This window comes from Diadema antillarum, unplaced genomic scaffold (genome assembly GCF_040938485.1).
Source record: "Diadema antillarum isolate AM-2024a unplaced genomic scaffold, OU_Dant_1.0 seq00000791_RagTag, whole genome shotgun sequence".
NCBI classification, from domain to species: Eukaryota; Metazoa; Echinodermata; class Echinoidea; order Diadematoida; family Diadematidae; genus Diadema; species Diadema antillarum.
Window position 1 is genome coordinate 1,215,061 of NW_027271678.1, and position 13,881 is coordinate 1,228,941.

The window sequence follows — 13,881 nt, forward strand, 5'->3', positions numbered from 1 at the left end:
CTCAGTGGCTGCCGGGCCCACGATCAATTGGGCAAAAAGAATTTCCATTCTTAGGCTATAAAATTTGGAGTTTATATCCAAAACAATTATTATTATTTTTATTATTATTGACTTGGTCAACCCATTTCACTTTTTATTTAGTCCTCACGTAAAATCAAGGGTGCGACCTTTTGTTTGTTTTGTGATGCATGGTCGCAATCGCCCGATTTCACTAAGGTGGTACAATTATTGATACCATGGTTTAAACCATGGACAATTATTATTTGTTTGGAGCGCCCGGTGTCGCATGGAATATTTCATTACGTTATCAGTAATTTTGTCGACAAAATCAGTAATTCTGTCGACGAAATGACCGTTTCGTTACGAAATGCCAACATTTCGTCGACGAAATGATTGTTTCGTTCGTTTTGTTAACGAAATTAAAGTGCCAGTTTACCTTTGGTAGCAGTGATTTCATCAGTGTTTGAATTACGACATTTGATGTGTATGTATGGTTTCATTGTATCAAAAAACACACTATCATGCCAAAATTGCGCCGTAAAACGCTCAAAATTTGAAATAATCACGATCTTTCTGGTCGGTCTGGCTGACGCGTAACTGTACACGGTTCTCGTTCTGAGGCGTGTATATCTTCATCGGCCGTTGCTCTGTTGCGCAGTCGGCTACGCTCGGCGAGATTCGAGAGAGATCAGCCGCCGTGGGTTCGTCAGCCACGGTTCTCCACGATCCACCGCCACGATCTGTGTGAAGGGAGTGCGAGTTTCGCGCTGTAGCTGGATACACTGAATGCAACTGCTTTGCTTTCACTGCGGGTACGGTGCAGCTAACTGCTGACTGCTCGTCCTGTGTGTACGTACAATGTACACAGTACTGCATACTGTGTAATCTAACGTGTATAGAAATGATACAATCGGCGCGGGCACTATACTGGTGGTTTTATCGATGTTTTCATAGTACTGGGACTTGGGTCTCTACTTCAGAGCAAGAAAAGATATCGAAAGAAAGACAGCCGAGGTAGATAGGTCGAGGAACACTGCGATCTCCATTTATATTTCCCAAATGACGGTGCAACAGTTACGGGCAAGAAAATGGCATACAGTAACTACGCCACGGTGTCCTCAGCTCACAGCCTTCTGATTTCGACTCGAGGTGAGTAGAGTGGTTGATGGATCATGTAGGCCCTAAAGAACAGTTTCACCGACTGTGTTTTTAGTGTTGGAAGAGGTAGATCTTCACACTCTGATAGACTGTGCTCCGTTATATACACAATAGGTACTAGTTAGAGATTCTAGCCCTTATTTTTTTTTTCAGTCAGAGAGTAGTTTGGGCAGATACTGTACTGTCTAGAGTGTCAGCTGTCGAGGCAACATCAAATGACATCGCCATCGCATCGGTGAATAGTTTCACTTCTTCACTTTCTTGAAACATAACAAATTTATTCCAGATTGCATAACCTGATAATCCCGTGGATACATCTCACGAGTCTCCTTAGGCTCAAAATTTAATCCTTTGAATGGTCCTCTACTAACTATGTACTTCTATACAACTAACGACGCGTTTGTACACTAATGTAGTGGCTATGGGTTCTAGTGCAAACAGTTTTCAACTTACTGCATACAATACTGGCAGCGTCATCATGGTCATAACATGTGCATGGGCGTCATCGTAGGTAATTCATTATTCATGTCAAAAAGCAAAAGGTAGCAAGCATTTTTATTATTAGGTCTAGACTAAACAGGGTCTAGATGGTCTACATATCATTGCACACTGCAAGACATCCGAAGCCACCGGGTACCAATAATGGTGCAATGACAATGTGTACAGACTCTACTCCCACCCCGAGACTCTAATATAATTAATAACCTTTTAGGCTGCGTTCACATAGAAGTATGCTATTCGGGTATTCGGCTCGTTTTTCGAGGGCACGCGAATAGCTTGAATCGAACGATAGGATTTCCTCATACCGGTTCACATAAGACTAGAGGGCACTATTCGAAAGTACGAATAGCTGCGAAAAGTATTGTATAGCAAAGTGGGAATCGAGCTTGTTCGATTTTCTTGCAGCGTATACCGTCTCTCGTTTATGAAATAATTACACTTTTGGTCTGGATTTGCCCTTTAGCAAAAATAAGCATGTAGACTAACATTCTGATGCAGTTTAGAAATTGTTAATAAGATTTGCTGGGATGTAGGAGGAAGAAATCCTCACTGCATGGGATGGTGAGTTGACGGTGCGGGTGGCGGTGTATTCGGTGCCCGAATAGCGAATAGCGAATACTGAATACCGAATACCGAATACTTCTATGTGAACGCAGCCTAAGAAGCATGACTACGTACTAGTAGAATGAGTAACCCCATTACATTAGATTCCTAGATGATCACATATAAGATTTTTACTACTACTAGCGGGTAGCATTTCTAACTGTGTGAGATCTAGTCTAAATTAGACCAATACACGGTTGAGCAACATTAACTGAGAATCAAGTTGGCCGTGATATTGTCAAGTACCGGTAATCTTTGTTGTCATGCACCAACTAGACATCTAATAATACACAATAGTGCTTCATATCATGTTTCTAACAAATGTTAGAATTTAGGGAGTAGCCCTCAAGATCCAATCCATTTTTTGTGCTAATTAATTTCCCTAGATACCCACAAAGTACAACCACAGGCAGGCAGTCATTATTGTTCACGGTGTGCAGTAAAATTTCCTAACAACTACTGAGTCTTGAAAATCCAGTAATCTACTGCATCTACAATTGCAGCTTATACATCTAAATGACAGTCAGTACCGTACGGTACCTAATATCTTGGCCTATGCCCCTAGGTGGTTTATACGCTACAGTTTACGTCTGTAACGTTAGGACAGGTGTAGATATTGCATCAAAATCTAGTATGACCGTAAATTTTGGTTAATGAAGCAACACAAATTGCTCTCAGGCCAGGGTGAGAGATACATATTTTATTTATTTCATTTTATTTTATTGTTATTCTTTCATTAATTTATTTTTTTTTGAGGGGGGAGGTGTTTACATTTATATTCTAGATTTAACGACAGACTGTGAACTGGGCCTATGATGTAGGCCTACTGTACCTGCTGTGCTGCACTGTTGTGTTTCTACTTGGTGTGGTTGGGATCCTCCTGAATACATGTACTCCCACTTGAGTTTGAACTGGAGCAGCCACAGGGTGGACATTTAAGCAAATATTTTATTGAGTAAAATCTATTTAGATTTAGCTGGATCAGTTAATCTGATTACAGAGGTTTGAGTTTCATCCCATGCTTTGATTGTGCATGGAAAGAATGTATTCCCGTGGACTTCTAGTCTGGAGGATCCTGATGGTACTTTGAACTGGTGAGAATGTCCGCATCTGCTTCTAATGAGTTTGGGTTTGGTGTGTAACAGATATTATATAGCATCTTGTGAATGCAAGTCAGACAATGTGCTTCTCGTCCTGCTTTTACTGAATTCTATATCCCCTTAAGAAAGGTCAAAAGTTGAGTGATGCTAGATTCTCTTCTCCATGTGTTGGTAACAATTTCAGTTTGTTCTGTGTGATTGATATTACCTACTGTGAAGCCTTGTCGGTGATGTAGATGAGGTAATTATGCCTTATTGCCTCATCTCATGGATCCCTTAAAGTTACAGCCATTGATTTATCAACTATTGACACATTCAAACATGTTCTAAATGTAAATCATCTTTGTTGTTTTTGATATTTTTTTATTTCTCTCTCTTCATTACCTCATTTACATTATCAGCTCAGATAATCTCGAATCAACACAGGCAGCTGAAAAGGAAGCTCAAGAACAAGCAAAATGAGGTTTGGGATGTCCTGTTTGAATTTAGTGTTTTACTTTTTTTTTCTTTCTTTCTTTGCTGGCACATCAGAACATTTGTGTTAAGAGTATCATTCATGTCCTTCTGCACATAATACATATGTGTGTGTCAACATTCAAATAAAAATTGACTTAGGTGTTGAATTGTTTGTGGCAACTTAGAATGATCAAATACTAGTAAGCTACTGATTGTTGATAGGTTATAGAAATTGCCACACCATCTATGAGACATCCTATATTCCAAGTACCAGTATGTAAAGCTTGAGGAAAAATTTAAAGAGGAAATCCAGTCCATAATTTTATATTAAGTTAGTCTGATAAGAAAGAGTAAAATATTATGAGTTCAGTGGTAGACATGCAATTTTGATCAAAATTGGATGAAGAAGTTGTGCTGTTCTTTTTTTTTTGTTGTTGATGGGGGGGGGGGGGGGGCCAACAGTTCTCGAACAGTCAATATGAATAGCAAATGGCAAAGTGAGCATGTTATACCCTCACAACTAGATATTATAGTTGGTACATAAATGTACATAATACCTGGTATTCTAAAATGATTCAACCAGGAATAACATCATGTTTCAGACTTCAATGGTAGAAACAATGAATTTTCATTTTTTTTTTTTTTTACATATCAAGAGAAAATTGTGAGGGTATAACATGGTACGCTCACTCATTTGCATATTCATATTCACTGTACAAGAAATGTTTTGCAGAAATTAGCAAAACTGTAAAATGTCATAACTTCCTTTTTTTCATCCAATTTCAATTTTGATCAGGCTTACATATTTGGACTGGTAGGTCTTATAGTTAGGACACAGTTTGCAATGCCCAAACTAAAAGTCCTGACATCACCAGGATTTGGTCACATTCTCTAGTTTCCATTCATATATTCATGTAGATATAAATGCAAGCTTTGGCTACAATATCAAGTGGTAGGTCCCTAATATTGGTAGGCCCTGGTTTATCAGGGCTTGACCTTTCAATGGTGACTCTGGTGCCATTGACCACCTAAGATCGTAGCTGGCCACCTGATATTGCCAACCTTGTGGCCTGGCTGGCTGCCTAATATCATTGCTAGGGGCTTCACAGATTTTGTCAGCCAATTTTGCGTCATACATACACTTTCATTTTATTTATTGCATTACTTTCATTTTATTTACTGCAAAGTATTGTAAAGTCATTCCAGTCTTTCTTCCAACACGACATAATAATCCAAGGCATTGCGACAGGGTTGTAGCATGTACTGTATGTATTGGTATATCTTTCTTTTCCTTTTTGAAGTGCCATAAGTGCTGAGAGGTGAACCTGTGTACTATACAAGTACCGGTAGCTACTATAAACTTTACGTATGTATGTTTTATTATTATTGTTATTATTATTACAGTTATTGTTATTGTTACTATTATTATTATTATTATTATCTTAATATTATTATTATTCATAATCCAAAGGCATTCCAAGGGTGTTGTATGCATGTAGGCCTACTTGGTATACAATCTTTTCATTTTTGAAGTGCCATGAGCACTAAAAGGTGAACATGTTTGTTACTATTATTATTATTATTATTATTATTATTGTTATGGTGTGCTTGTGAGGTGGTTTGCTGCGATGTTATGAGTAGATTATGATAGATTAGGAGTGCTAGAGTGTTTTGGTAAAAGACAGAGTTTTGATATAGTACACACGTACATCTTGTGATTACTTATGCTGGCGTAAAGAGAGTTGGCTAAGCCGGAGTTCGTGTTCCACGTCCCTACAATCATCACATGAACATGAAAGAAAGAAGAAAGAGACCCTCATAATGGCAGTAGAAAGACTATACTTGTGCTACAGGTGCTACTATAATATCCACTGTATATGTATAGGCCTGATGACAAGAAAGATACAGCACTTGATTTTTTCTTCTTTTTATTTTAATATTTTATCTTATTTCACTTTTTTTTTTACCCTGTGACAAATTCCCAGAAAAAGCGCCAGACGAGAACGCCACATCGTTCGAGTTCTCAATGTGCACGGGAACGGCTGGGCGTGAAATTTTTCTGAACTTAGAAGCTAGTCTCAAGTAGAGACTGGCATGGTTAGCATTACGTGCAATCATTTTGTGTGTTTTGTTACTTCTGGCCTGCGCCTGAAACAAAAACAGTGAGGAGAGAATTTGTACATCTGAGACATTTATTTAGCCCCGCAAAAGATAAATTTATCCTTCATTCACAATTTCTTGGGAAACAAATGAAATCACATATCGAAAGAAAACAAAGCGGTTGTATGTCGCGGCAAATATCGCCTAGCAACGCTGCTGTCAATACATAACAATACACATGCTGTGTTCGATCACATTCTTTTCTTTACACGCCATGTGTACACACATGCACAATCGACGAATGTTCGTTGAGGGAGCACGAGGTTCTATCAGAGCCTGTCTACAGTACATAACCTCTTTGGGAGTTTGTAGCACACTGGCTAGCACCGGCACCGCGTGAGCCCTAAAACTTCAGACGCTATCTGGCAAAACTACGTGCTCTACCAGACTGCACTTTACTCGAAGGAGCTTTTTTTTTTCTTTTTCTTTTTTTCTTCTTGTAGTGTACTGTTCCAACACCTCTTAGTAGGGGCCAACCGGACAGGGGATTTTATCTTTATTATGAGTATTTTAAACATTTTGTACTACAAGCTCATGTGCATTTGGCACTAAGACTTTAAAGAGGTTATTCGATTTTTGCTTGTCATGTGGGACCTTCTAAAAGCCGTGCTTGAGCATTTTTTTTTCACATCCCTTGCAATATACAACGTAAAAAAAAGGCATAATGTCGAATTTTATAGGGGTCTATTGGCTATACATTGGGTAATGTGTGCATGTTTCATGGGGCTTGTATGTTTGAACACGCCCTATGTAGAATATATTTGTGAAAATAAAGCTGACATTTAAATGGCACATGGTGATTTTTTTTTAATTTTGTATTTACTTATTTACTTATTTATTTATTTATTCATTCATTCATTCATTCATTCATTCATTCATTCATTCATTCATTTATTTATTTTAGCTCACCTGAGCCGAAGGCACAAGTAAGCGATTGCGATCGTTCTTCGTCTGGCATGTGGTTACCGTTGTGTCAGATTATTTCATGGCTGTATTGTTTTATAATTATTGGGAAAGTTTATAGGAATGTTTACGAATAAAGGATATAGAAATGCGTAAAAAATATCAAAGCGCTGAACTCAATATAAACTGTAGATTATCATAGTTCGAATTGTCACTTACTAGTAATCACATCTGCGAAAGGTGTGATTTCACGGAGCACGCGAACAACGATTTGCGAAGGACGAGAATTGCAAAATCCAGTATTCGTATTTTAGTCTGCCAAAGATCGCCAAACGAACGCTAGTGTTCGGAAGCATCGTCAATTGTTCGCGAATGTCGCTTTTACTTCGGCGAGAATTTCAAAGAAAAAAAAAATCGGATTTTTTTTTTTTGCGAAACTTTTCCGCAAACTTGGTCGTAATTTGCTCGTGATTTGTTCTCGAAAGTGTCTTTAGAGCCTTGTCATATGCGCAAGACATTCGCAAGACACGCGCGATGTTCGCAATATGTTCGTGAAACCCCAAACATACCCCGAAACCTTGGAGAATGTCTTGCGTATGTTTCGCCAAATCTGTTTTTTTTTTCTTTCATTTCCGTTTTTCCGGTCACTTCACGACGTAACCGCAAACTCACAAACAACTCACATTCTCACAAACGTTTAGCGCATGTTTGGGGGATGTATGACCTACGTTTTCTACAAATCAAAATGGCAGCATACATCTAAACGTGAAACATTTATTAACAACTTTATAGTAAAAAAAAAAGAAATTAAAGACTAGCAAAGAGAAAGATATGTTTGATGTACAAAAAATCCCAGAATAGTACACTTAAAATGAATCTTAAGTATGTCATAAATACATTTGAAACTCGAGATTATGTGTTGGAGGAACTGATGCAACAAAAAAAAAAAAAAAAAAAAAATCAAATGGTTTACAGTGGAGATAGGTCCTAAGAAAATACTCTAGGCACGCACACAAGAGGGAAATGATTAAAAAAAAGAAAGGATGAATACAGGAAAGAAAAAAAAACAACTTCAAATCAAGACAGCTGAGACCTCTCCTTGGGTACATTTTCTCCCATGATTGTTAAAAAAATTGCGTTGCTCGCATTTCCGTCACGTGTTCTTCATGGGTGCTGTTCGTTATTCCGAAGGTTCGTTATTCCGAAGGTTCGTTAATCCGAAACACACAAATTCCCTATATGCCTAGAGGTTCGTTAATCCGAAAATGGAAAAGGGTTCGTTAATCCGAACATTTGTGCCGTTATTCCGAGGGTTCGTTAATCCGAAAATGAAATAGGGTTCGCTATTCCGAAGGATCGTTAATCTGAAAATGAAATAATGTTCGTTATTCCGAAGGTTCGTTAATCCGAAGTGATATGGTCCGTAACGAACCTTCGGAACAATGAGCTTTGTTTCATTTTCGGATTAACGCACCTTCGGAATAACGAACCTTATTTCATTTTCGGATTAATGAACCTTCGGAATAGCAAACCTCATCACATTTTCGGATTAACGAACCGTCGGAATAACGATCCTTCGGAATAACGAACCTTCGGACTAAAGAACCAGAATAACGAACCGTCGGAATAACGAGCTGTAACCGTTCTTCGTCTACATTATGCTCACATATTGTACTTTAGCAATGATACACACGACATTCGCACATACGTCGTGAGAATTTCGCACAAATTGCGCAAGAATAGTTTTTAGTTTCATTGTCGGCACACATTCGGAGAAAAACTTTTCCGAATATTAGATTTTTCCATTCGCGTCCTTCGCAAATCGTTCGCGTGCTCCGTGAAATCACACCCTATAAGCAAGAGACTTTACGAAGACGGAAACATAATCTTCCCAGAAAACAGGCAGGCACGTGTAGGCTATATGAAAAGATTGCTGATTTTCATGGAATATTTTTGCTCAGGTATAGACATAACTTGTTCTTGAAGTTATGAGGGGGAAAAAGTAAGTTTTTTTATTGCCCCGTTGCTTACGATACTTCTTGATCGTGAAATTGTAGCGAAGTCCTGGTTTGCGAAAAACTCAAATCAATACAGTACTAGTATGAAGTATTGTACATACAGAATGCTATTACGGGGTAGCACACTTACCTCGGTCATTTAGTTCCGAGTTTTGTTTTTGCAGTTCGATTAGGCATACAGGTATATTTTCGAACCGTAATGCATTGCTGTTTCAAGTTATTATTGTTCGTTAACACTTGTGACATGCGTGGTGTATTTCACAATCATGACGCTTATACGATTTTCCCCCTCAGTTGGATGGACGACGGGAATTCTTTAGTTGTAGCTGTCGCGTGCAGGTGCTAGATTTTTTGTTTTTGTTAATTTCTGTGTTTGTTTGCTTGTTGTAGTTCTCTTATACTTATATTCATTTATTTATTTATTGTTATTATACTATACATTACTATCATAATTATTATTTACTATTATCTTTTTCTTTTGTTGTTTTTTTGTTTGTTTTTTTGTTTGTTTTTGCTTGATAGGTGCGATTTATGATTAGCGGCGCGAATGAACTTGCACTCACTTGTATGAATTCCAAGTCAGTAGACCATGTTTATTGGAGCTAAACGGCAGATCTTGATTGACTAAAATGTGATTTTATCGATGAACAAGAAATGATAAGAATACACTATGTAAATAGAGTACAGTGTATATTGTTAAAGGGGAATTAAAGTCTAACCTTACAATTATTAATATTTTTTAGTGTGATGAGAAGCGGAAATATTACAGAGGAAAAGCATACTGAAAGTTTAACAAAATGAAATAAGAATCTGACAATGAAGACTATTATATTGTGCTCATATAGTAATCTACATCAGTTTTCTAATTTTACAGTATTATTCAGTCTCATTCCTCGCCTCTTCAAAATCCATTTGGCCACCTGAAATTCTTTCTCAGATGTCCCAGCAGGCCACTTGGAAAAAAAAAAGGGGGGGGGGGCAAGCCCTGGCGTTATCTAATGAATGGGTACTAATAAGTTTTTGAGGTGTTTGTGAAAGAGAGTCAAATCAATATTGCTAACGGTTCTGAAAGTTGACTAAAACTGTTCGAACTGATTTGACATTTGCCATACCAAATGCAGGAATCCATAATTATTTATTTCTCTTATTTTTCTATCGGTATATAGCATAAGCTTGCAGGCCGTAGAAATTAGAGACTCCATCCTCAAGAGAATATTTCTGACCGGGACAGTACAGACTCGTGGCATCTAACAGACTGTCATGACAGGTAAATCAAATTTAATTACTTCTGTAATAGCTGACAGTCTTTTTTTTTTTTTTTTTTTTTTTGTTGTTGTAGGAGTTGTGTGTTTATCAGCCGGTGTTCTGACTGCTGTCGGTCTGTGCAAACACTCAAGATGTTGTTAACCATTTTAAAATCCTTACTTCAGGTACACATCACTCCAGGTGTAAATGCCCAAATTATCTGTAGGCAAAGTTAACAGTGGATAATATTCTGCAAGTGGCTGTTCAGCTGAGAAGCCATGATGCAAGGTTGCTTTTTCATAATAAAGCCAGACAATGTCTTCGAAATACAGTGCACTCCCGTTACGACGAACACGGTTATAACGAAATTTCGTAATTTAATGAAGCAAAACTTGTCCCAGAATTATTGCCGTTAAAGTCTATGGTGCAAAATTCGCTTATAACGAACACGGTTATAGCGAAATTTTCGTTTTAACGAAGTATTTTCCGAGCACCAATGACAAAGAAGAAAAAAAAATATGCTGTGTTATAACGAAATGCGGATCGAGCGGAACAGACATTTTTATGGCGTCTCTGAATGGGCGAACGCTTCAATCACTGTAAGTTCGCTCCGTGTGTCACGCACAGATTCCAATGGGAACTTGCGTGATTATAATACATGTACAATAATCTAAAATCAAAGAGGTGCGTTTTATTGTTTCGAAGGTTCTTTCTTACAAAACACACAACTTTATCCTCTCTTTATAATATTTAAACGAAATTAAAAAGGTGCCACCCCATTTCACATAGCTTTCCAGTGTATGATGAGTATTCAACAAATAGAATATACGCGGTTTCTTTTTTTTTTTCGTTATAATTATTATGTATTTGTTCTGTTATAACGAAGTTTCGTTATAACGAAAGAAAACTGCCGGTCCCGAGCATTTTGTTATAACGGGAGTGCACTGTACAATTCAAATTTCACAAAACGTCATAATCAACAGCATCCAGTATGTATTAAAGTGTCCTATCTTCATAAATGGAGATTGCAGAATACTCACTTTCAAGGAATTTATGTTATTTACTAATGAGAATTAGCATACAGTGTATTTGTCTTTCACATCATTCTATTAGAGCACACACCCAATCAACGGAGCGCATTGACATCGTAGAAGAAGTGTTTGGAGATGATGGTGATAAAGATGAAGAAAGTGAAGCAGATAAAGAAGGTGAAGCAGAAGAAGACGAGGGGAAAGGCGAAAAAGCTGAAGCAACACGTTCGTGCCTTCACGAAAAGATTGATTCCGCTGACGAAGCCCAGCGGTGTTGGCTTTATTTAGTGTTTGGACACTATCATCAAGGAGCTGGCAGTTGCAGAAGTAAATGGAGCAAAGCGAGCACAAATATTGAATTTCTTTTTTTTTATGAGGAAGGCTGCATAAGTATGTTTTTTTTTTTTAACTTCTATCGTGTTTCTTACAAGATAAGATGATAAATAATTCAATCATGTAATTATTTCCCCTAAACACTTTTGCAAAATTGCTTATAACTTGTAGACTGTAAAACAAGTATTTGATGGATATGAGGTAAGAATAGATGCATAAAAGTATGTAGATGAAAATGAGCAATAGAATTTCGCAGCTTGATGCTATAGAGTATATTTCCTATCTAGAAATATTGATATATAATACAAAGAATGAAGACAGAATTATTTGACTTCTGTTCATGTGCTCATTACACTTACAGCTGTATTTTACACAGAGATATTTCATGCATAAATAGAAAAAAAAAATTAAAACATATTTGAGATCAGGAAAACCGTCTAGGAATAAATCCAGATTGCAAACTCCGAGAAATAGTGTGTATAGCACTCTCGCCCGAAGCTCCTCCAGATGCTCTTCGCGGCGTTCCGCGACGTACGTTTGCAGTTGCCGCCCTAAAATGCCTTCCTCCAGGGCAGTTAGTCGCGTCCTCTTCCATGGACCGCCTCCAGCTTCCTCGGTTGCTGCTCACTTCGAGCCTCACTTCGAGCCTCGCTTCGAGCCTGACTTCCAGCTTGGCGTTTATGTGTGTGTGTGTGTTTTTTTTTTATATGTTGCCCACCGTCAAGTATTTTTCAGATGTTGTTCAGCCATAATTGTGTGAATTTATTACATTGCACGCACAGGACTAGTTATGCTGTTGGGTGTGGCTAGTAATCCTATAAAATATTACATGTACAAGGCGGATTGTGACCTACGCTACGGACTGATGTCCATCTCCCTCATCACGAATGTAAAACGGCAGCTCGGGTATCTGGTCGTCACTAGAGCTTTCCATAATGAAGCAGTGGCGGATCCAGAGGGAGGCGCAACCGGCGCACGCCCCCCCCCCCCTTTACTTTTCCTTACAAACAAAAGAAATAAAAAAAAACAGAAATGAAACCCGGAAGTGGCACCAGAAATTATTGTTGCGCCCCCCTTTACAGAATTCCTGGATCCGCCCCTGCGAAGGGTGTTCAAACAAATACATGTACACTGTACTAGTACGTGAATGTATGTGATGATACACTACTACAGTTTGTAGCCAAAAAACAAACAAAAATGCGAATAACCTTATCCAATAGTACATGTATTGGGAAAATGTAGAAAATGGAGCACTTTATAAGGACTTCAAGCTTTCCGTCCTTCAATAATCTTCGTCAGTAGAAAATAATTATGGTCTCCAAGAATACTTAGCTGTTAGTGTGCAACGAATCTTTACTTTCCCACATACGGCCTGGATAGCGGTTTACAGAAGTAGACCCTATTGTTTTTTGATGATGCGCTCCTAATCCGATGTTTCGTTGTGGGTTAAATCAAAGCGCAATGACTTTCATGATGTTGCTCGAAGGTTCAAGTCACGCATTGATATGCATGTAAAGATACATAGAGGTCAAATTAGTCATAGTGCCTACATTTATATTCTAATAATGTAGTTATATGAATGTTGATTCATCAACATGTATTTTTCCGATGCTCCTTTTCATTGTATTCTATGCCCCACTCATCCATTTTATGTTTTCATTTTCATCTTGATATTTGTGAAATCTTATTGTTGCCCACGATGATTTTTTTTTCATCATCGCAAAAAACTTGAGTGAGGTGTACATCCTGAAAATGTTTTTCGAATAAATGAACGTTCTCAGAAATTGTTAGAAATATCTTTTGCGATATATTATATGTTGTGTCATTGCCCTAAAGGGTAAGTCCACATTGTAATACACGTGTATATAGGTCACAAGAATGAAACGGGAAAGTTCACGCGAAGAATCTTTCAATTCTGAGGTGACCACTAAGTTTGTGTGTGAAAACTGGGCTGTGGGTCGGAGGCCAGGGCAAGCCACATCGGAATGGGGTTTAAGGAAGAGTAAGTGGTACAGAAGTGACTAGTGTCTTGGTATGAACAAACAACATGGTATGACTTGCTATCAAAAAACATGATCTTTGTCAATCAAGTAAATTCAAGTCATTATTCTTTTATATTTTATTTATTTTTATTGGGGTGGAGATGGATTTTTTGAGGAAATTTCACTGCAGTGGTGAAATGCTCTATACATGTACAGTAGTACGCAAAATGGTATGTGCTGAAACAGACATACGCACGTACACACGCACACACACACACACACTCATGTAAACACACGAATATATGATTTGGACCATGCAGCACGCACGTGTGTGTAGACCCTACACATTGTATGTTTGATCATGCACATTGGAGGCAGCTCTGATGGTATT

General features: G+C 38.0%; 1 long non-coding RNA gene across 1 annotated transcript; it reads left to right on the top strand.

The window, feature by feature from the left end:
• Positions 1 to 442: 442 nt before the first annotated feature.
• LOC139739258 (uncharacterized) lies at positions 443 to 11,550 on the top strand. Its single transcript, XR_011711505.1, has 4 exons — positions 443 to 1,149; positions 3,764 to 3,825; positions 10,066 to 10,166; positions 11,258 to 11,550. It is a non-coding gene; the product is annotated as an uncharacterized lncRNA (long non-coding RNA).
• Positions 11,551 to 13,881: the final 2,331 nt, after the last annotated feature.